The following is a 23,356-nucleotide window of genomic DNA, read 5'->3' as shown; positions in this document are numbered from 1 at the left end:
GCGGATCATTTGCGTGCCGCGAGTCGGGGATCGGGCGCCTCTGTACACACACCTGATTATCAGCTGATATAGTAATTTACGGCCACCTCAGCCTACTTTGATCAAGCGTGTGTATAAGGCTTTAGTTGATCGTATCAAACGATAACAACCAATCATTCCATTCATAGTACTCATGTGTGGCTAATTAGGCCTACTGGGTCCTCATTCTAGCGCTTCTGCTAGAGATCCAATAGGCAATATATTGTTGAATTCAAACGTGTTGCAGCATCATTTGTTTATTGTTGTTTATTGCAATGCATCAGGCATCACTTTTTTATAGCAATGGTGATGGAGCGTGTGTAGGGAGCATAACTAACGAAGCTGATTACAGCTCAGTAGCCATCAAGAGCACTCCTGCATTGTCACATGTATGTTAGCACGACATATAGATCTGCAAAGTATTTTATTCTTACTTATTTGAGGTGTTTATGCTTTTTACAAGTCAATTTAGTACTAATATAGCATTGCTTGCTCCACTGGATTTGTACGCAGAGTCATAGATGGATTAGTGATTTAGCTGAAAGTGATGACTGTGTGTGACAGACAATGCCACGTTTATGTTTGATAAGAGCTATGCATAAGCTGCTCATTTGTGTTACATAGCCCAGCCATGTGTCACCTGTATCCACACTGATCAGGGGATTCAAGGGCTTTATCCTGTGTGTGAGTTCCAGGGTTAATGTAAAAGATGAGTATAGAAAGAAATATTTGGAATATTTCACTAATTGCTGCGATTTCCTGGCTGTGGACTGTGACAGTGCTGCTGGGGACCGGTGCCAGGAGTAAGTGTGAGTGGGACTGGCATGTTGGTGTCACTGTGCCTGCATCTAGAAAGGCATTGTGTCCCTGTACATATCTGCCCTGACACTGCTGAGAGTCTCAGGTGTTATCTACTGATTGAAAATGGAAAAATAAATTTATCAGATTCATCTCAAGTGTCTGTTTTATGAGGATATCTGAGGAACGTATGTGGCATGGTACTGCAATGTACTACTGTATATTCATGGCAAACAACCTTGAAATCTGCTTGTTTTTTCCTTTCTGACTCCATGTTTATCACTGTGATAAGCCTGTCAATCAAAGTTGAGCAAACGTTTACATTTGTGTTGCAACTGTGCAGGTGTGTTCCAAAGGAAATTGGGTAACGGTGGTTAACTGCTTAGGAGATAATTATAACCTTTCACCAACTCAATTTGTAAAGTTTTATAAGTTTAACATTTAAGTCTGTGCTAATTATATAGGCACGGAGCGCACCTAGCTACGTCAGGAATCACAAGGGGCAATAGAGATTTTATTTGCAGCTCAGCCTTCTGCAGGCCTGTGACTGTCAGTGGACTTTGACATAGGAGGGACAAGCTCTCTTATATATATTGAGAGTTTGCATACAGTCGCTGAGTGTTCTATAATGCATGATAAATTGTAATGCCTGTATTATACTATAACCAGCGAATATATATGAACTGTCTCTAGAGCTACTATTGTAATCTACTGCCATCATTTAACTCCATAATTTCCTGTACATTTTGGCAGACTATAGTAGTAGAGTCTACAATGTATTTTCCTTTATACACCTTAGGACACACTGACTGTACAATATTACTCAGTTTCTCCTGAATGCAGCCTATGTTACTTCCATTAAGGTTCCTGTAATCCTTCAGGAATTAAGAGGGTGGAGAATTTTGAACTGCTTTGAGAAAATACAGCTTTACATAATACAATTCTAATGAATTCCTTATAGCGAGCATACATGAGTGTATTTCTGTATTGTCGTCACTCTGATATCTGATACACTGAATTTTAATTAACCTCCCTCCTATGCTAAAAGCTGGTAAAGGGGCAATAGCATCTTGTGTGTTTACATCAAATAACAGAAGTACCTCATTTTGCAAAAGGGGTGTTCCCATGGTTTTCCATCCTTATATTTAGAAAAACAAAACAGAATATAAAAGCTTCCATCACTGATTTTCTTGTTAAAAAAGATGCTTGTCTGATTTTGGACTGTTACTTTGCATTAAATACGTTCTGTGTCACTGACTTAAACTCTACTTTCCATCTTTCTGAGTTAATGGCCCAGAATATGAAAGCCAAAAAAGTACAAACAGCTAGCATTTACATTCTCTAAAAGGAAAGAAAGCTCACACTTTAGATTTCCTTTAAAAATCATCAACCAAACCTGTTTGTGAGTAGCAGGAAGTCGCAGGTCTTGATATGATATATTATTGCATTGTATGTAGTACAGCTGTGAATCTTGTCAGAGAGGTGCAGGCTAGGGATGAAGATTCATGGCCAGAGGCATGGAACTATGAGCTCATATCATTTTTCATATCCCATTCAGATATCAGCTATTTTCATCATAACCACCATCAATTAAATGATTAAATCAGTCCTTAGTTTAGACTTTGACCTGGATTGAAACAATTTACAGCCAGTGGGTTCTGATGGTTGCCGCTTTATATGGTCTTTAGTTTGTCATTTGTATATTAGAATTAAAGTGTGAACCTCAGCCTACTGCCAGCCTGCATCACTGGTTTGTGTCTCCTGGCCACAGTGGCCAGTAACTTAGGGGCCCCATTGATGTGCTAATGGAAGAGAACAGGAGGTAGGCAGTAGGCAATGCACTTGGCTGTAATGTGTGATTGTCAGAAATGTAGCAAGTGATATACCAGCCTGTGTCCCTTCAGTGCTGAACAAGTGCTTCTAGGAGAGGACCCTAAATAAATGGGCCTACTTGTCAAAGCAACAGCCTGCTGATAACAGCTACTGAATTGTTCAACTCTACTGGGGCTTCTCTATTGTGTAATCTACCATTCGGCACTAATTATCCCGGCATAATCAACAGTGTGCCAAAAAACTGTCAGCAATAAAACCAAAAAGCATTAACTTTACTTCTCAATTTTTTGCCTAACCTTCACACTATATTATGTGGGACATTATCATACTAAGCAGTATTCCAGACATAAACCTTCATCAGTACAGTAAAGCTAGCAGTGACCTTTTCCTCTACACTGAAAACTTTCATAATGGCAGTTCCATCAATGACACATGGCACTTTGTATTGAACAACATCCAACAAATAGATTTGAGAATTAGAATAAAGTTTTACCAGGCGCTTGGAGGGGATCAGCTATTACAACGAGCAGTGTGTAGTACTGAGGGGTCCCTTAAAACCTCATAAACAGCCAGAAAATACAAAAAATGTCTACACGCGCTTAAAGTTCAAATCTAATTTTTCTTTTTATTGGATAAAACTCCTCAATAAAAACCTCAATTACTTATACCAAATATTGCACTTTACATAGTCACTCATTCAACCTGCACCACTCTTTCATTCACATACTAGAAGGGCCCTTCTAAAAAAAGTCCAATGAACTTTTTTTAGAAGGGCCCTTCTAGTATGTGAATGAAAGAGTGGTGCAGGTTGAATGAGTGACTATATAAAGTGCAATATTTGGTATAAGTAATTGAGGTTTTTATTGAGGAGTTTTATCCAATAAAAAGAAAAATTAGATTTGAACTTTAAGCGCGTGTAGACATTTTTAGATTTGAGAATTAGTACATACCCATTCCCCCATTTACTAATATAATATAACTCACAAGGACATGCTTTCTTTGATTTTTCATTCTGCCTAAGCGTCTCATCTTTAGATCCCTAGTTCAGCTATTTTTAATGTATATGATAGTAAATTTACATGAATTAGCAGTACATAAAGTTTTGTCCATTGCACCTCTGTACATTTTGCTCTATATATTCTTTCCCCACCACATAGAAAATCTTCCCAACCAAGTCCACCTCTTTCCACTGTTGAGAGAATGAAACTTTTCTGGCTAGCACTAAAACTACTGTCCAGCAGTTCCTCCCTGCTCAGTGCGTAATAAAGCATTTAGCACCTTCTGTATGTCATGTGTCATGTAGGTCATGTGTGTCATCGCCCTGCCTGCAATAAGTCACTTTCCTTTAACTTTTTAGAAACCCTCTTGATAAGGTGTGGGAAGGGTACATGCTTTATTACAGACTGGGCAGAGATAGAAAGGAATTGATTATGAGACTCTGCAGAGCTATTGTGTTGCACTGCTGGTCGCTAAGAGTTAATTTCAGAAGCATAGGGAGAAAGGTGAGTAGGATCTGGGGATCTGCTCTGTTCTCAGTGAAAGTCTGGCTGTTTGTCTCTCTAGATCTTCTTTGACTACTTTTTAGAGGGTGACTATGGGCTATCGGAGGGGGGGGGGGGGGGGGTTAGACACCTCACAGACTGCTGTTTGGTCTTACCCAGCAGCATCTGACATTGGGCCAGGAAGATAGTTTTGCAAACTTTGTGATAAAAAATGTAAAAGTAAGTGCAGACACTGTTTATGTGCAGTGCATAAAATGTGTGCTTTATAAATTATGATGCATGATTTCACACGATATGCATTAAAAACACAAATCTGAACCAAGGCTTTAAGTTTGACTGTAGAGATTCAGAAGCAATGCTTTCTCCCTTCCTGAACTGTGGAGTGATAATGCTGGGTATAAGTTTATTAGCAAATATTATCCTGCCTGATTATAAGGTATTCCCACTGTCAGGTTCAACAATATCACAATCAGTGGGTTTGTGCAATCAGTAGTATTACTGAAGCTATTGGTTACACTGAAAACAATAACAGTAGTTACTGTGGTGTTCCATTGCAAATACAGCCCAAAGCCTTCCCACAGGATCTGCTGGACATGCCCTTTATTTGTTTTCCCACTACAGCAAGAACATTACATCATGTCACATTCTTGTTTGTAGTGAAAGTATTAGTCCAGAAAATATTAGGTTAGTTGGTGGTTATGCCAAATATGCTTTCATGTGTACACTAGTAATGTTGATTTCCATATGGTAAGCATGGATAAGTTAGTGAATGTTAATAATGCATTTGGAGCTGAACCCTCCATTCTATATGCTATAGTTACTAAGGATAAATCATTTCCTATCAGGGAATGTTCAGTGTGAAGTAGATTATCCATCTGCTGTATTTAAAAGCATACTTGAAGCAAATTAAAAATAGATACTTCAGTAGAGGACAGCCGCTGTATAGTCCAGTGGCTTCCTCATCCTCCTACACCCCACCGTTTCAGTGCTAGGTCTTGCTAAATATGTTTGGTAAGTGTTTGTTAAATATGCTTTTCATGCATACTCTCACCGTGCACAAGCTTGTCCATACTGGCCACGGCATAGTATGGTCCCGGCATGCCTAGTAGAACGAAACTCGTACTGAGCAGCTGATCACAGGCTCTCTGCATGCTTTTCTATAAGCTGATATCACCCATGGGCCCCACCCGGGCCTACATTCTGTATCTTGGGTTACTCTACATCAGGGGTGTCAAATTCAATCGTGTAAGGGGCCATCGCAGGTCATATTGTTTATTAAGATTTGACATTTATAGAACAGTCTCAAATAATGTGACATAACTGTAGTGACCGTGGGGGCCTGGATCCCGCTCCTCCCCCTTCTGCAGAGTAGGCCAGTGGAGCATTGTTGTATTTGCCTGCTCCAGTGCTGCTTTAGGTCTCCTTTAAAGGACTACTTAAGTCAAAATAAAAAAATGATTTTTACTCACCTGGGGCATCCCTCAGCCCCCTGGAGCTGTATGGTGCCCTTGCAGCCTGGCTCCGATCCTCCTGTCCCCGCCGGCGGCTACTTCCGGGTTCGGCGACAGCTGCCGACAGGCTGGGAACGCGAGTGATTCTACGTGTTCCCAGCCTCTATATCACCCTCTATGCTGCTATAGCGTATAACATATACTTTAATCTTCCTGACAGCCACATGCTCTATCCTGCACACCTCTGGCTCTGAATGCATGTCATGTAATCAGGAGCTGGAGGTGAGGAAGTTTGGAGCGTGCAGCTGCAGGAAAGAATGGAAAAAACAAGATGCAGCGCTGGAGCAGCTAAATATTACACTGCTCCTCTGCACTACTATGTGGGGAGATGGTGCCAGGGGGAAAGGTGTGTAGCTTTGTGTTTTTTACCAGCCACACAGGGGCGGGGTTGGATTATGTTAATTTCACAGAGGGGTTCCTGTGGGGTTTTTTACTGCACCCTGGCTCAATTGGACAATCTTTCAACCAGAAACACTGCTACTCTGGCTGGAACTGCTGTGTACTGTTGTTCTTTTACTGCTTACAATGATGCACATTTGAAGCTCTCGAGGGCCACATAAAATGGCAAGGAGGCTGTGCATTCGCCTTGTGTTTGACACCTGTGCTCTACACCATGTGATGCAGAGACCTCAGACGTGGCGAGCTCTTTTAGTGGCTCCTTCACTATTGATCACATTACACAGGGAAATCTTCAGTCCTTTTCTGGATGGATTGACGATCACCCATAGAAAAGTGGAGGATTGCAGTGAAAAATCAGGCTAATAAACAATAAGCAGGACACACTGCACTGGTGGGTAGTGCTGGAAAACAGCTTTTAATGAACATGAATGGGGCCTCATTTCGACTACGCCTAATTGCAGCTTGTCTGACTTCTTTATGATGTCACACCATTGTCAATGTGAATGAAACCATAAATGTGAAGGGAAGCTAATGCAGCAGCAATTAGGAGGTGCTGCAGAGCAGTGAGGACTGCCCAGGACCACTAGTGGTGTAAGCAAGCCCTTAGACAGGGAAGAGACCAAGTGCAGGTGGGAATCCCTGTCTCTTTCAGCAGCCATGCTGACTGATGGGAAAGCTCCAAGCCTGGTAATTTTCAAAGGTACAAAACTGAGGGGTAACGGGATATGTACCGTTTGCTTGTCTCACCTTAAAATGCATTGGAAACCACAAAAATACTCTAAGGGAGATCAAAGCGTCATAATTATACCATTTATTAATCAACAATGACAGTACAAAACCCATGAGACAGCACAAAACCCAGGATATATATATGAATGTTATGTGTTGCTTCATGAGTTTTGTACTTTCATTGTTGATTAATAAATAGATAAATGGTATAATCATGACGCTTTGATCTCCCTTAGAGTATTTTTGTAACTTTCAAAGGTACACACCTTTTCAGACAACTAATAATTTGCTATAGCTATAATTTAAAGCTCACTGCCTCATCTGGTAACCCTTTTGTCTACTCCCCCAGTGTCTCAACCCCACTACCCTTTAGATTGTAAGCTCGCAAGGGCAGGAATCTCCCCCTTGTGTTTCTTGTTTCTGTGCATTTTATCAAATAAACATCTATCTGTATTGGTGATGTTATTCAAACTGCACATCAGTTGTATGTATCTACTTGTGTCACTGGTTGTCCTGATTGTACAGTATGCTAAGCTGCTCATGTATCTATGCTACCCATTGTAGTATGTTTTGCACGTTGTACAGCATTACGGACTATGTTGGCACTCTATAAATAAAAATAACAATAAATATGTGCCAGAAGCTGAAAAGTTTAATTTCTGAAAAAGTCAGATCAAATATATTGAGGATTTTTTTTATTCTGCTGCCATGACATTAACCTCCTTGGCGGTTATCCCGAGCTAGGGTCGGGGCGGAAAACTGCAGCTAAGAGCGGTGATCCCAACCTTTGCTCGGGGTAGCCGCCGGAGGCTGAATGCAGAGCAATGCATGCAGTGGGAGCGTTTCTCCATACCTCCCGGGGATCCCGACGTCGGCTGGCATTCTTCTTCTTCTTCTCCGCTGGAGCCAGAGAGATGAGTGATTGCTGGGCTGCTGCAGATCTCCCTGGCAGCATGACTTTTTCCAGGTTTTAGTGTCTGAAAGGGTGCAAAAAAATTGCACCGCTTTTAGACCCTAAAATCCGGAAAGAATCAGAATGCCAAGGTGGTTAATAGCAGTAGCAGAAAATCTGGTCATTGCCCTTTAAAAAAGTTCTTGCTGCAGGTGCCTGCATATGCCTGTAATCATACAGTTACTAATTTACTAACCCTTTAGCAATACCCGCTGGCCTCTGGTAGTTTGGATTGTTGTACTTAGATCAATAAACAAATAACTTATATAAAAATAATTATCCTTCAGGAGGAAATGTCTTATTTTTGTGTTTCTGTCTTAAAGCTATTTGAGTGGAATTACTGAGTGTTATCAATAACAGATAATTCTTCACTCCTGTACAGCCACAGGAATCTGCAGGGGATTTGAATAGCTGTTTTCTACATTAGTCATGTTATGACTTCACCATTAATACTTTGCCATATTATGACAAATGTTCTTGATTGAGTTTCAAGGCTTTGTTAATAGTATATGTTAATGGTGAAGAGACAAAAATAGTTAGAATTAATGTACGAGCTTAAAAAGGCAGCATCCGGCCAGAACTTATATTTTAGCGTCCGGTCTTTGAAAAATAAGTTCAGTAACCCGCCAGCTTCTGCCCTCTCCAGAGGACTTCTGATGCAAGTGTTTTCTGGCTGAACTTTTGGCTTTTTTTCACCTCCTTCTTGTTTGGCTCATGATGACATTTAGGGGACTATTTTAAAAATTACATTAAGGAAAAGTGACTTCACATTTCTCATGCAGGTATTGCACTGCACAATTTAAAGCGGTTTAAAACTCTGACAAAATATTCAACAAAAATGTGTTTTCCTACTTTTTATAACCCATACAATAATCCTATTTGCTTTTGTGCACAAGTATTATAATTCATTTATAAATTATAACTTCCCAAAGTTCAGTTTATTTACTTTGAAAGCTGCTGGTGCATTTTATTTATAACTGTTGTAATTCTGTTTTAAATGCAACCATCAGTAATTTCTGACCTGTGTTTCACTAGAGGACTCATTAGCATAAGTTTTTGCACAGCCAGAGAATGTTTATTTAATTGTGTCAAGTAAAGAATGTATACAGAAGATAAGCTAATCACCAGTTCAGATGCGGCAGCCCCTGCAGTAGAAAAAGTCAGTCCTGTGATGTAACCCTTTAAATGCTGTTTTACTAAAAAAAAAAAACATTGTGTTAATATATTATATGCTGTAAATAATCTTTTAGAGCAAAGAAGAAATACTGGGTTATATATACAGTGAGGCACATCTCTGGGGACATATCCTCTCAATGGAGTAGTCTTACAGGCCACAGATGAGCTTGTCCCTTACCCTCCCACTCAAGTGGCTCTTCTCACCACTGATTGCATCCTTTCTTTGCAATGAGTAGACGGGATATTTCCCAACTTCTCATAGGCCAGCAAGATCACATGATGTTTACAAGCACCGAGTGAAGGAATTGGTCTAGCAGGTACCAAAAACAGTAGGAGAATCTTAACTGCACAAAACATTTGTTTTTCTTTAAAAGAAACTTTAATGTGTTTCAAATAGGCTGAAGATTTTATTTATAAATCGTGAGATGCGTAATTAGAGAAGAATGTCAGGCATGTATACAGGGCTGTATTTAGGGTTCGGGCTCCCCTAGGCACCTCAGACCTATGACGCCCCCCCCCCCCCCCCCCCAATGAAAGAACAACGGCGGTCCGCGAAGCGCGCTGCGACCCAAAATGGGCGTGTCCACAAAATGCAGTGGGCGTGTCCAATGACAATTTGCTAGTAAGAGTGTAAGTAGAAAAAAAAAATGTCCTACTAAGAGTGCAAACCAAAGTCAGTAGGCCCTTGCTTCCTCCCCGAATATGAGTAAAGTGACCCTAAGCAAGCAAGTAGTAAATGTTTCCACCATAAAAACACATTAGCCAGTGTTCTCTCCCACAAAATAGTGGTGGGTATTAGATTGTGAGCTCCTCTGAGAAAAGTCAGTAACATGACTATGTTCTCTGCAAAGTGCTGCAGATGATGTCAGTGCTATATAAATACATAATAATATGGTAGGAGATTAGACTATGACTATGGTAGGATTAGATAGTGAGCTCTTCTGAGGGCAGTCAGTGCCATGACTATGTACTCTGTAATGTGCTGCAGAAGATGTCAGTGCTATATAAATACATAATAATAATATGGTAGAACATTAGCCTATGACTGTGGTAGGATTAGAGTGTGAGCTCCCGTGAGGACAGTCACTGACATTACTATGTGCTCTGTAATGTGCTGCAGAAGATGCCAGTGCTATATAAATACATAATAATAATATGGTAGAACATTAGACTATGAATGTGGTAGGATTAGAGTGTGAGCTCCTCTGAGGACAGTCAGCGACGTAACTATGTACTCTGTAATGTGCTGCAGAAGGTGTCAGTGCTATATAGATACATAATAAAAATATGGTAGGACATTAGACTATGACTATGGTAGGATTAGAGTGTGAGCTCCTCTGAGGACAGTCAGTGACATGACTATGTACTCTGTAATGTTCTGCAGGAGATGCCAGTGCTATATAAATACATAATAATAATATGGTAGAACATTAGACTATGAATGTGGTAGGATTAGAGTGTGAGCTCCTCTGAGGACAGTCAGCGACGTAACTATGTACTCTGTAATGTGCTGCAGAAGGTGTCAGTGCTATATAGATACATAATAAAAATATGGTAGGACATTAGCCTAGGACTATGGCAGGATTAGAGTGTGAGCTCCTCTGAGGACAGTCAGTGACATGACTATGTACTTAGTAGTGTGCTGCAGGAGATGTCAGTGCTATATAAATATATAATAATATGGTAGGACATTAGACTATGACTATGGTAGGATTAGAGTGTGAGCTCCTCTGAGGACAGTCAGTGACATGACTATGTACTCTGTAGAGTGCTGCAGAAGATGTCAGTGCTATATAAATACATAATAATAATATGGTAGGAAATTGGACTATGACTATGGTAGGATTAGATTGTGAGCCTCTCTGACGACAGAGACATAATAACAGTACTATGAAATAAATGCTTTATAATCCTCGAGAGCCTGAGCTTCAAGGGAACCTTAACTGTGAAACAAAAAAAAGTTTCACTTACCTGGGGCTTTCCCAAGCCCCCTGCAGCCGTCCTGTGGCCGCGCCAGTGTTTGAGTGTCCTCCCGTCCCCCGCCGCGGCTTAGTTTCATTTTCGGCCGACTGCCAGTCGGCCCCCGGCATCGTGTCCTTTTTTTTCACCTTCCCCGCCGTGAAGCGCATCATGCACAGGTGCAAGCGTACTTAGCCTGCACATGACGCGCTTAACGGCGGGGAAGGCGAAGAATAGGACGCGTTGCCGGGGGCCGACTAGCAGTCGGCCGAAAATGAAAGTAAGCCGTGGCGGGGGACGGGAGGACATTTGAGGACCGGCGCGGGAACAGGACGGCTGCAGGGGGCTTGGGAAAGCCCCAGGTAAGTGAAACTTTTTTTTGTTTCACAGTTAAGGTTCCCTTGAAGCTCAGGTTCAGAAATAGATACTTAGCCAAAGAGAGCAAAGCCTCAGGATCCTATTGAGTTTTTGAGGCTTCCCTCAGTGTCATCTGCTCTCCCACTACCCAGTGCAGACTCCCTCCACATCGGGGCTGCGCTAATCTTGTGACGAGCACGGCTATGCGTGTGCAGCTCCAGCTTACTGCACATGCGTGACGGCTGTGCTGATGCCAGAAGAGCGCAGCTGCGCTTGGCAAGGGGGACCCGCAGAACGCAGAGGGAAGCCTCAATAGGATCCTGAGGCTTCCCGCTCTTTAGCTAAGCATCTTTCTGTACCCGAGCTTCAGCTCAGGTACAAAAACAGGACAATAAATACATTATTTAATGAGATACAGGAAAGTAAGAATGAGAAGTGAAAGACAGAGCAGACTGGGAGAGAAGGCGGATAGATAGAGGGACAGTAGGAGATGGCAGAGAAGGGAGGAGAGCGGGAAGAGATGGAACATATGGAGCCAAAATTTAGCAGGACAATCACAGGTAATTCAGACACAGGAATGTATCAGCCAGCTATCACTAGTATAGTGCGTGTACCTTTTATGATGCTTCTCTGCTCCTGTCATTATACAGCTGCCATTACTGTCACCAGCAGGCTGATCTCTCCCCACCTCCTGCTCCCCATGCACGCAGATCTGTCCCCAGCCAAGGCAGCCCTGTAACTTCACTGATGCCTGGCTCTTTCAAATTCCCCGGGATTGAGAGGGGGTGGGCACACAATCAGCCATAGAGCAGGCAGCTCTCTGGTGCACCTAGTGTGCTACATCCTTCCCCCTGGGCTTGTGTTCGTTGTCTTCTCCCTTCCTGGCTGCCCTCCTACGATGTGGGGGGCGGGGCTTCTCTCTGCAGTCGGGCTGTCTGTCTTATTCTCCCCGTGTTGCTGCTTGGCACTGGCGAGTGGCGAGGAGAGCAGCCGAAAGATGATAAACACGGCGCTCCCATGGCATAAAGGGCCATGCAAAGGAAGCATAACTTACATACAAAAGTGCACACAAATGCACATTTAAACTGCCTGTCTGTGTCCCCAAAGGTGGCCTGCCCCTCGCAGCTAATTGGCCGGTGGTGTGCTCATGCTCACTCGCAGGCTCAGCCCAGCCTGTTGTCGGGACTAAACCACCGCTAGGTATGGCTGGGGTGGGCGGGTGCCAGTTGCAGCTACCATAACCCGTACCAGACTCAACCCCCCCCCCCTCCCCCCCTCCTTCACCAACAAGAAAAAAAAACGAGGTCCACTGTCTCCAGAGGAAAAAAAAAAAATGTAAACATTAAATAACACCCAATATTTTGCCGCCCCCCCTGAGGACCCGCCCATGGCACCGGCCCACGGGTGACTCTTAAGAGATACGGCCCTGCATGTATAACATGGTGTTGTATTGGGGGCTTGCCTAGTCCAGCTGTGTTTCAGGCTAAGTTCACAGTTGACGTTGCGTTGTTGGTGTGACGTTAAGGTCGCACCGTCCGCAGGTAGTAACGCAACGCAAAAGCATAATGTGTTAGTACACGTTATGCTATATTGCGTTGCGTTTAGCTGTCATTTCAATGCGACTTTAATGTCGCATCAAATGCGCTGTTATCGTGGCATCCTGATGCGCCCAAAACGGCGCATGCGTTAGTTTTTTTTATTAAAAACAAAATCCACTGAGCATGTGCAAACACAGTAACGCAGCCCATAACGTGCCAAATGCACTGCAAGCACTACTTTCACAGAACGTGCTGCGTTACACTATAACGCAACGCGTGCACTGTGAATGTAGCATTGACTTTGCATTGCAGTGCATTTGTACACTTTAGAAAGGGCTATAACACGCGACTTTAACGTCACAATGTGAACCTACCCTCAAAGATGAATATGATTATGATGGTAAGGCAAATTACATGGAGGAAAGCAATTTAGTCTTCCTCATTCTTCCTAGCACAGGTTTGCCATTAGGGTTTGGTCATATCTAGGAGAACTCATGGAGAAGCATGTGATCAGTTTGGTCAGGTGATAGATATATAAGTCTCTGATTTGCTAGTCAGGATTACAGGTATGTGCTCAAAGCAGGATGTGACCACAGTAAATCAGAGCTTTGCAAATCTATCAGCTTATAAATCAAATCACATGCTTCTCCATGAGTTTTCCTAGACATGACCATTACTATTTGCCATAAGCACTTAAATCGGGGTTGCCCAACACCAGGCCTTCAGGGCCTTGTATATGCCAGTACTTTGGGATGGGAAGAGACAATTTGCATAGTGAACTACACTTTTCCTGTAACATTACCATTTGTTATTTAGCGCTATAGAGATGGTCGGAAATGCAGATTTCCCATTCTGCAGAAATTCCGATTTACTCTAATGCTGTTTATTGATTCTGCGGATTTTAGGATTCCAATTTCTGAGGAGTCTTTTTTTGGTCATTTTTTGCATTCTCTCTCTATTCTTTAATTGGCCCAATGCTTCAGAGTTCTGTGATTGGGCTAAAATGACTGAGTTGCGGTAATGCGGTATTTCCACAGAAATCCGATTTCCGAGTTTCGAACGGAAATGCCGATTTCTGATCGGATGTATAAAAATTTCAATTCCGCGGAATCCAAATGAGCATCCCTAAGAGCTATACTATAAATACTAGAGTGTGACACCTGTGACCTAAATTTTGAGGAATTTATGGTAGAAATTCATATTACAAATTAGTGATATAAAAGGCTTCCTGTATGACATTTGATGTCTACCATTCCGTGGCCCCCAACTCAGATAGTGTGATGTAGATCAGCAGAAGTCATCAGCATGGTAGATAAGATGAGTGTACAAGTGATGGGTATATTCTGGAGAGCAGAGTGGGGGGTGGGGGGTAAGACAGCAATCTGCCTGTTGCTTCAAAGTTGTTCTGTGGAACATACTGCACAAATTTGTTAGTAAGGAAACATGCATGCAGTTTTTATTATTCTTTTCCTAGGGAGCACACTGCCCTAAGTTGTTATTTGTAGGTCATATAGACTATACTTGGTATTTGGTGGACATACTGATTGGTGTTTTGGGGGACATGCTACCAGGCTTGTCAGTATTTGGGGACATACTGGTAAAACATATGCTTGTGAGAGCACATGCTTCCCAGATATGTTTGTTTACAGCATCTCATGTGGCACTTTAGAGTCTATTTTTTTTCCTTGGTGGATGTTGGGGTTCATTTAAAGCTTTTCAAGGGGGGCTTATTGATATCCAGTTGTGCATCTAATAATAAAAATACATATTTTTCTTGTTCCGTATTCCATTGTACAAAGCCTCCTTCAATGTCAATGTATGTTGCATACTAGGTAGTTCATATAGCAATCATATACAGTCTTTATTGTTGCTTATTGTTGTCAAAAGAGATAAATGTCGCTCTAGCTTATCAGACATCTGTTTTGAATCTTATTTGGATTAATATTTATTTATTCCAGTTCTGTTTGTCATTGTGTTGTGCTGCTTTCAAATGCAGTATGTCCCTTGCTTTTTTTTTATTATATTCTGCATATTTGCTCTTTTGGTCTCATCTGTCTAGGAGTCTTCAGTAAACAGAGCTTAGCAAAATAAATTAGGTTAGGTCACGATGGTCACAGCAAATACAAGGCAAGTACATTGGTGCTATTAGAAATTTATAAGGCAATCTAGCATCATTTATATCATGCTTTAATGTGTTTTGCCAGTATAGCAGAGGTTTTCAGTGTAAGGACAGGAGTCCTAAGAATTACAAATGCTTAGGGAGTTGCTGTTGGATTTAAACATGACAAAAATCTTGGGCTGGTAGAACAAATCTAATGCTGAAGAATAAGATATAAGATATAATATATTATTAGTTTTCCTTGTGTGGATATTTAAGACCATTGGATGAACAGAACCGTGTTTGACTCAAAAAGTGTAACACTTGCTTATGGTGCAGCAATTCATTAAAGAAGACGTATGAACGTGTTGTGAAGAAAGAAGCTATATGATTGTGTTTGTTAAGATTGCTAACCCCCATTAAGAATGATTATGTCTTATTGTGCAGGCACACTTTTCAGATATGGACATAAACATATATGACATACGACATAGATTATAGATGGTCACCAGCCAAGTGAAACAGCTGCTACTAATGTTGAAGGGAATATGTCATTAGACTATTACTCCGATAGGCACTGGCACTGTCTGGCTCACAAGCTGCAAGCAAGTTACAGGGCAAAGCACCTGCTCAACATCACTGGGGGTGGGGAGGAACAAGCAAGTGGATTGTGAGTCAGACAATGGCAGTTTCATACAGGTAATGGGCTTGACAAGAGATTTTATTTTCAATACGATAAATGTGGAAACAGAAAAACAGACATGGGATGTTGAAAGCGTCAAGTGCTGTATATGGCATGGAAATTATAGACGCTGCATTAGGCATTCAATAGGTTCACTTTGAAGTGGTATGAAACTCAGCATTTCCTGTTTTCTCTATAAGATTGTTTACAGCATAAATTCTACTACCACAAAAAATTGTAGCAGAACAGCATTTAAACAGTTAAACACAGCAGTTCAGTCTTCAGTGGAAAGCTTCTTGCTTCAGTGGGCAGTTTCTGGCCACATCCAAAGAGGTGATAACATTATCTTTTGCTTGCATACCTTTGTCAGATACATTTACTGAACATCAGCAAACTGCTGAAACTGAGCTGTCTTTGCTTCTAGTATGTGTGCAGCTAAGTAGTGATCACTAGATAGATGTTAATATATAAATACAACAGCTATGCAATAAAATGCAATGGCAGCTTTCAGAACAGGAAAACTGTACTTTGGGACCTTGTAATTTGTTAACACACAATATAACTTGTGGACAAAAGCAAATACAGTGAGATGCGAAAGTTTGGGCAACCTTGTCAATTGTCATGATTTTCCTGTATAAATCGTTGGTTGATACAATATAAAATGTCAGTTAAATATATTATATAAGACACACGCACAGTGATATTTGAGAAGGGAAATGAAGTTTATTTACAGAAAGTGCACAATAATTGTTTGAATAAAATTAGGCAGGTGCATAAATTTGGGCACTGTTGTCATTTTATTGATTCCAAAACTTTAGAACTAATTAATGGAACTCAAATTGGCTTAGTAAGCTCAGTGACCCCTGACCTACATACATAAGTGAATCCAATTATGAGAAAGAGTATTTAAGTGGGTCAATTGTTTCCCTCCTCTTTTAATTTTCTCAGAAAAGTAGCAACATGGGGGTCTCAAAACAACTCCCAAATGACCTGAAGACAAAGACTGTTCACCATTATGGTTTAGTGTAAGGATACGGAAAGCTGTCTCAGAGATTTCAGCTGTCTGTTTCCACAGTTAGGAACGTATTGAGGAAATGGCAGGCCACAGGCTCAGTTCAAGTTAAAGGGAACCTTAACTGAACGGGGGGTAAAGAGTTTTAGTTACCTGGGGCTATTACCAGCCCCCTGCAGCAGTCCTGTGCCCTCGGCGCCGCTCTGGAATCCTCTGGTCCCCCGCTGTCACTTAGTTTCGTTTTTGACGACTCACCAGTCGTCGGCCGCCATGCGTATTATTGGACGCATTCACCAATGCAAATAGCTCTATTGTGGACCGCAACGCGTACAAAAATACGCGTTGCTGCATTCCGCACGCGTAGATATGCGGCAACGCGTGTTTTTGTATGCGCTGCGGTCCGCGATACCGCTATTTGCATTGGTGAATGCGTCCAACAATACGCATGGCGGCCGACGACTCGTGAGTCGTCAAAAACGAAACTAAGTGACAGCGGGGGACCAGAGGATTCCAGAGCGGCGCCGAGGGCACAGGACTGCTGCAGGGGGCTGGTAATAGCCCCAGGTAAGTAAAACTCTTTACCCCCCGTTCAGTTAAGGTTCCCTTTAAGGCTCAAATTGGCAGACCAAGAAAAATCTCGGATAGACAGAAGTGACAAATGGTGAAAACAGTCAGAGTCAACCCACAGACCAGCACCAATCATCTACTACATCATCTTGCTGCAGATAGAGTCACTGTGCATCATTCAACCATTCGGCGCACTTTACACAAGGAGATGCTGTATGTGAAAGTGATGCAGAGGAAGCCTTTTCTCCGCCAACAGCACAAACAGAGCCACTTGAGGTATGCTAATGCACATTTGGACAAGCCAGCTTCATTTTGGAATAAGGTGCTGTGGACTGATGAAACTAAAATTGAGTTATTTGGGCATAACAAGGGGGTTATGCATGGAGGAAAAATAACACAGCATTCCAAGAAAAACACCTGCTACCTACAGTAAAATATGGTGGTGGTTCCATCATGCTGTGGGGCTGTGTGGCCAGTGCAGGGACTGAGAATCTTGTCAAAGTTGAGGGACGCATGGATTCCACTCAGTATCAGCAGATTCTGGAGACCAATGTCCAGGAATCAGTGACAAAGTTGAAGCTGTACCGGGGCTGGATCTTTAAACAAGACAACGACCCTAAACACTGCTCAAAATCCACTAAGGCATTCATGCAGAGGAACAAGTACAACGTTCTGGAATGGCCATCTCAGTCCCCAGACCTAAATATAATTGAAAATCTGTGGTGTGAGTTAAAGAGAGCTGTCCATGCTCGGAAGCCATCAAACCTGATTGAACTACATATATTTTGTAAAAAGGAATGGTCCAAAATACCTTCAACCAGAATCCAGACTCTCATTGGAACCTACATAAAGTGTTTAGAGCAGGCATGGGCAAACTCGGCCTTCCAGCTGTTACAGAACTACAAGTCCTACAATGCATTTGTCTTTATGAGTCATGACTGTGGCTGTCAGACTCCTGCAATGCATTATGGGACGTGTAGTTCCTTAACAGCTGGAGGGCCAAGTTTGCCCATTCCTGATTTAGAGGCTGTAATTTCTGCAAGAGGAGGATCTACTAATTACTGATTTCATTTCTTTTTTGTAGTGCCCAAATGTATGCACCTGCCTAATTTTGTTTAAACAATTATTGCACAGTTTCTGTAAATCCAGTAAACTTAATTTCACTTCTCCAATATCACTGTGTGTGTCTCCTATATGATATATTTAAAGCGGACCCAAACCAAACATTTTTTTAATTAAAAATATTTAGTTGCACCACGCTGACACAAACAAAGATAAATAAACACTCCTTCAAACCTATGATCATTTCAGTGCATGCTTTTCACCCTTCTCTTTTCATAGCTAGGGTTATACTGGGGGCAGCCATTAGCAATTCCTCCATTGCCGGACACCATCTACTCCACCAGTTTGCCGGAAAAATCCCGGCAATTTGAAAGGAAGGGAGGGGTTCCTCCAATAAATGTAAAATATTTTATATTTGTCATCATGCAGCTGAAAAAAGGCTGCTATTTATTATTATAATTTAGAAAATAGATTTTATTTCTGAAATCTTGTATTTTTTATTTGGGTCCACTTTAACTGATATTTTGTATCGTAACAACCAATGATTTATACAGGAAAATCATGACAATTAACAAGGTTGCCCAAACTTTCGCATCCCACTGTATGGTAACTGTATGGGTAATAAAAAAGTAAGAAAACACATTTTTATTGAATGTTATGTCAGAGTTTTATCCCACTTTAAGGCAAAGAGCAATGCAATATCTGCAATTCTAGTACTCTAATAACTGGAAATATATTTATTCTACTTTACCTGTCATTTGTGTTCTTAGAATATGGATGATTTTAGAATTGGAAATTGATTTGTGTAGTGATATCCCTTAATACTGTATTATTACTATTTATCTACAATTGTGGAATTCAGTGCGAGAGTATGTTATTGTGTTCAATTTGGAATTAAAAGCACATCATTTTTCATTGATGGCTAAGTTTAGCTTTTTTTAATGGTAGTGCAAAGAGCAAAATATAGTACTCAGAGAAGAGTAATCCATATTAACCAATCATATATAAACTGAAGTAAATCTGCTCAATTTAAACAGATCATATGAAGAAAACGTAAATTATAAAAGCTATCTAAGGTAAAAGCTGCATGTATATGTAAAGCTACCTAGGGTAAAAGCTGCATGGATATGTAAAGCTACCTAGGGTAAAAGCTGCATGGATATGTAAAGCTACCTAAGGTAAAAGCTGCATGTATATGTAAAGCTACCTAAGGTAAAAGCTGCATGGATATGTAATGCTACCTAGGGTAAAAGCTGCATGGATATGTAAAGCTACCTAGGGTAAAAGCTGCATGGATATGTAAAGCTACCTAAGGTAAAAGCTGCATGTATATGTAAAGCTACCTAAGGTAAAAGCTGCATGGATATGTAATGCTACCTAGGGTAAAAGCTGCATGGATATGTAAAGCTACCTAGGGTAAAAGCTGCATGGATATGTAACGCTACCTAGGGTAAAAGATGCATGGATATGTAAAGCTACCTAGGGTAAAAGCTGCATGGATATGTAAAGCTACCTAAGGTAAAAACTGCATGGATATGTAATGCTACCTAGGGTAAAAGCTGCATGGATATGTAAAGCTACCTAGGGTAAAAGCTGCATGGGTATGTAACGCTACCTAGGGTAAAAGCTGCATGGGTATGTAACGCTACCTAGGGTAAAAACTGCATGGATATGTAAAGCTACCTAAGGTAAAAGCTGCATGGATATGTAAAGCTACCTAGGGTAAAAGCTGCATGGATATGTAAAGCTACCTAGGGTAAAAGCTGCATGTATATGTAAAGCTACCTAGGGTAAAAGCTGCATGGATATGTAAAGCTACCTAGGGTAAAAGCTGCATGTATATGTAAAGCTACCTAGGGTAAAAGCTGCATGTATATGTAAAGCTACCTAAGGTAAAAGCTGCATGGATATGTAATGCTACCTAGGGTAAAAGCTGCATGGATATGTAAAGCTACCTAGGGTAAAAGCTGCATGGATATGTAAAGCTACCTAGGGTAAAAGCTGCATGTATATGTAAAGCTACCTAGGGTAAAAGCTGCATGTATATGTAAAGCTACCTAAGGTAAAAGCTGCATGGATATGTAATGCTACCTAGGGTAAAAGCTGCATGGATATGTAATGCTACCTAGGGTAAAAGCTGCATGGGTATGTAACGCTACCTAGGGTAAAAGCTGCATGGATATGTAAAGCTACCCAAGGTAAAAACTGCATGGATATGTAAAGCTACTTAAGGCAAAAGCTGCATGGATATGTAAAGCTACCTAAGGGAAAAACTGCATGGATATGTAAAGCTACTTAAAGGGAAGGTCCAAGCAAAAATAAAAAAATGAGTTTCACTTACCTGGGGCTTCTACCAGCCCCATGCAGCCACCCTGTGCCCTCGTAGTCACTCACTGCTGCTCCAGTCCCCCGCTGGCAGCTTGCCGACCTCGGAGGTCGGTGGGCCGCATTGCGTACGTTTTTACGCATTCCCACTAGTGCAGGAACATTAACGCATACATTTATACGCATTACTGGTTCAATGCGTAAAAATGTATGCATTGAACCAGTAACTTTTAAAAATGTATGTGTTAATGTTCTTGCACAAGCGGGAATGCGTAAAAACGTACGCAATGCGGTCCACCGACCTCTGAGGTCGGAAAGCTGCCAGCGGGGGACTGGAGCAGCAGTGAGTGACTACGAGGGCACAGGATGGCTGCATGGGGCTGGTAGAAGCCCCAGGTAAGTGAAACTCATTTTTTTATTTTGCTTGGACCTTCCCTTTAAAGAGAACCCGAGGTGGGTTTGAAGAATATTATCTGCATACAGAGGCTGGATCTGCCTATACAGCCCAGCCTCTGTTGCTATCCCAAACCCCCCTAAGGTCCCCCTGCACTCTGCAATCCCTCATAAATCACAGCCACGCTGCTGACAAACAGCTTGTCAGAGCTGGCTGTGTTTATCTCTATAGTGTCAGTCTGCTGCTCTCCCCGCCTCCTGCAGAACTTCAGTCCCCGCCTGCATCCCTTCCCTCCCTGCTGATTGGAGGGAAGGGACGGGGGCAGGGACCGAAGCTATGCAGGAGGTGGGGGAGCAGCTGAGACTGACACTACAGATGTAAACACAGCCTCACAGCATAGCTGTGATTTATGAGGGATTGCAGAGTGCAGGGGGACTTTAGTGGGGTTTGGGATAGCAACAGAGGCTGGGCTGTATAGGCAGATCCAGCCTCTGTATGCAGATGACATTCTTTAAACACACCTCGGGTTCTCTTTAAGGCAAAAGCTGCATGTATATGTAAAGCTACCTAGGGTAAAAGCTGCATGGATATGTAAAGCTACATAAGGTAAAAGCTGCATGGATATATATAAAGCTACCTAGGGTAAAAGCTGCATGGATATGTTATCAGTATTGCCAGAAATTAGAGCAGGTGGAATTAGAAGTGGGGTTAACAAAGCTTGGATTCTGTGTTGGACAGTGAAGCCATCCATCTTTCTGAAGGACCAGTAACGAAGACTGAAAGGTCAAAGAGGAGGGACCCTCCTCTTAGCAGCAGTAGTACATCTTCTGGTTGTAGCTATAGGAAAATAAAAAAAATTGTTGGGACATGCCGTTTCCTCTGAAGGTAACCTCTGATTATTTTTCTATCATCATATGCTCAGTTTATATTGTCCCTTTTTACTCGAGAAACACCTTATAGGACATGTGTGTTAATAGCATAAATATGCCAAATTCCAACCCCAAACCGCCTCTTCATTGGTAACTTTTTAGAACCATTATCGATTCCTCCCCCCCCCCCCCCCCCCAAGCAATCTGAGGCCTCCCTGGCTGCTTAATATTTAGGAATGCGTCCTCGCTAACAGAAGCTTGTATACACCACTGTACAGCAGAGCTGCAATGAGTCAGCTGCATGTCCGAGTGCTTCCCCTTCTCTTCCTACAACCTCTTTCCACATACATGTCAGTGTGACAGGGTGTGTTATCTACACATCAGGTCTGACAATTGATCTGTCTCCAGAGAACAGACAATAAGGGAATTGATTACAAATAGAACTACATAAGTAGGCTTAATTTGCAGGTTACAGATGTAAGTAAACTTGTTATATGCCACTGGGGATGGGGGTCACTTTTTAAATACACAGTTAACAAGATGGCAGCTAGAGTTATTTTCGTATATTCTGTAGCAAAAGTATTTGTATCCTTTAACTGTAGTCCGATCAAAACTACAGTAAGTTTTTGTGTTTTTTGCAAAATTACTCTCTTAGTGGGTTACTGCACTTAGCTCATCATAACATTATAGCTCTAGTTTAGGCATGTATTTTTGTAAGCATTTGTAGAAAGTATTTTTAAGTAAGTATTGAAGATTTATCAAAACTAATGCAAAGAGAATTGGAGTAAAACAGGTGCAGAAGTAGAGCAGATGCTCTGAGCAGGGATTCTCATTGGTCGCTCTGAGCAACTGTTTCACATTTGCACCCTTTTATAAGCACCATTTTTGCTCTATTTTTCTTTGTACTGGTTTTGATAATACCTCTGCCTGTGTGGAATATGAGAAAGACAAATATGGTCCGCAACTTGTCCACTTATTCTTTGTGACTTTATTAAGGACGTATCCAGCAACACAAAGCGTTTGTGGAATATATTATACTTTTCAATTAACAAGGTTTTGTGAGGTAGTCAGGGAGGAACTGGGCATGGGTACCAGCTTATCTGTGACTGTGAATGCCCACTTACTCTGTACTGCTGAGAAAGATGAACTCTTTGGGACAGAAGCTCTACAGCTTTATAGCATTTAATTAATAGTTCATGGCTAGCTCCTCTCTGCTCACTGTGTATTAAAACAGTTGCCTTTACTTTCCAGTGCGTTTGTGTAAACAATAAAAAGTTACAAAAAAGATCAATTCTTTCTTGTTGAAAGCAGAGCAATTAGGTTCACATGGCATTATAATGTTGCAGAACTGGCCACATACAATTACCTCTCTCAGCAGTGTGGGAGGCGAGCTTCCTCAGATGATTTGCTCTGTGTGGGTGAAAACACACCCACTTTCCTGGCAGAAAGAAGCTACTGGATGCAGCCTGCAATAGCCTAGACAAATGCTTTCAGTATATTGATTGCAACAAGTACAAATGTTCAATGTAAAATCTTAGTTCTGTTGCTAATGAATGCAAATGTACTATCATATGC

General features: G+C 41.6%; 1 protein-coding gene across 2 annotated transcripts in view; it reads left to right on the top strand.

Annotated features, from left to right (window-relative positions):
* Window positions 1-23,356, top strand: part of LOC137563686 (hepatocyte growth factor receptor-like) — a 179,622-nt gene that overhangs the window by 870 nt on the left and 155,396 nt on the right. The gene's annotated exons all lie outside the window — the stretch shown is intronic.

Source organism: Hyperolius riggenbachi, chromosome 3 (genome assembly GCF_040937935.1).
Source record: "Hyperolius riggenbachi isolate aHypRig1 chromosome 3, aHypRig1.pri, whole genome shotgun sequence".
Lineage (NCBI taxonomy): Eukaryota > Metazoa > Chordata > Amphibia > Anura > Hyperoliidae > Hyperolius > Hyperolius riggenbachi.
Note: the sequence above shows the minus strand (reverse complement) of the source record. Positions and strands in the feature narration are given on the sequence as shown.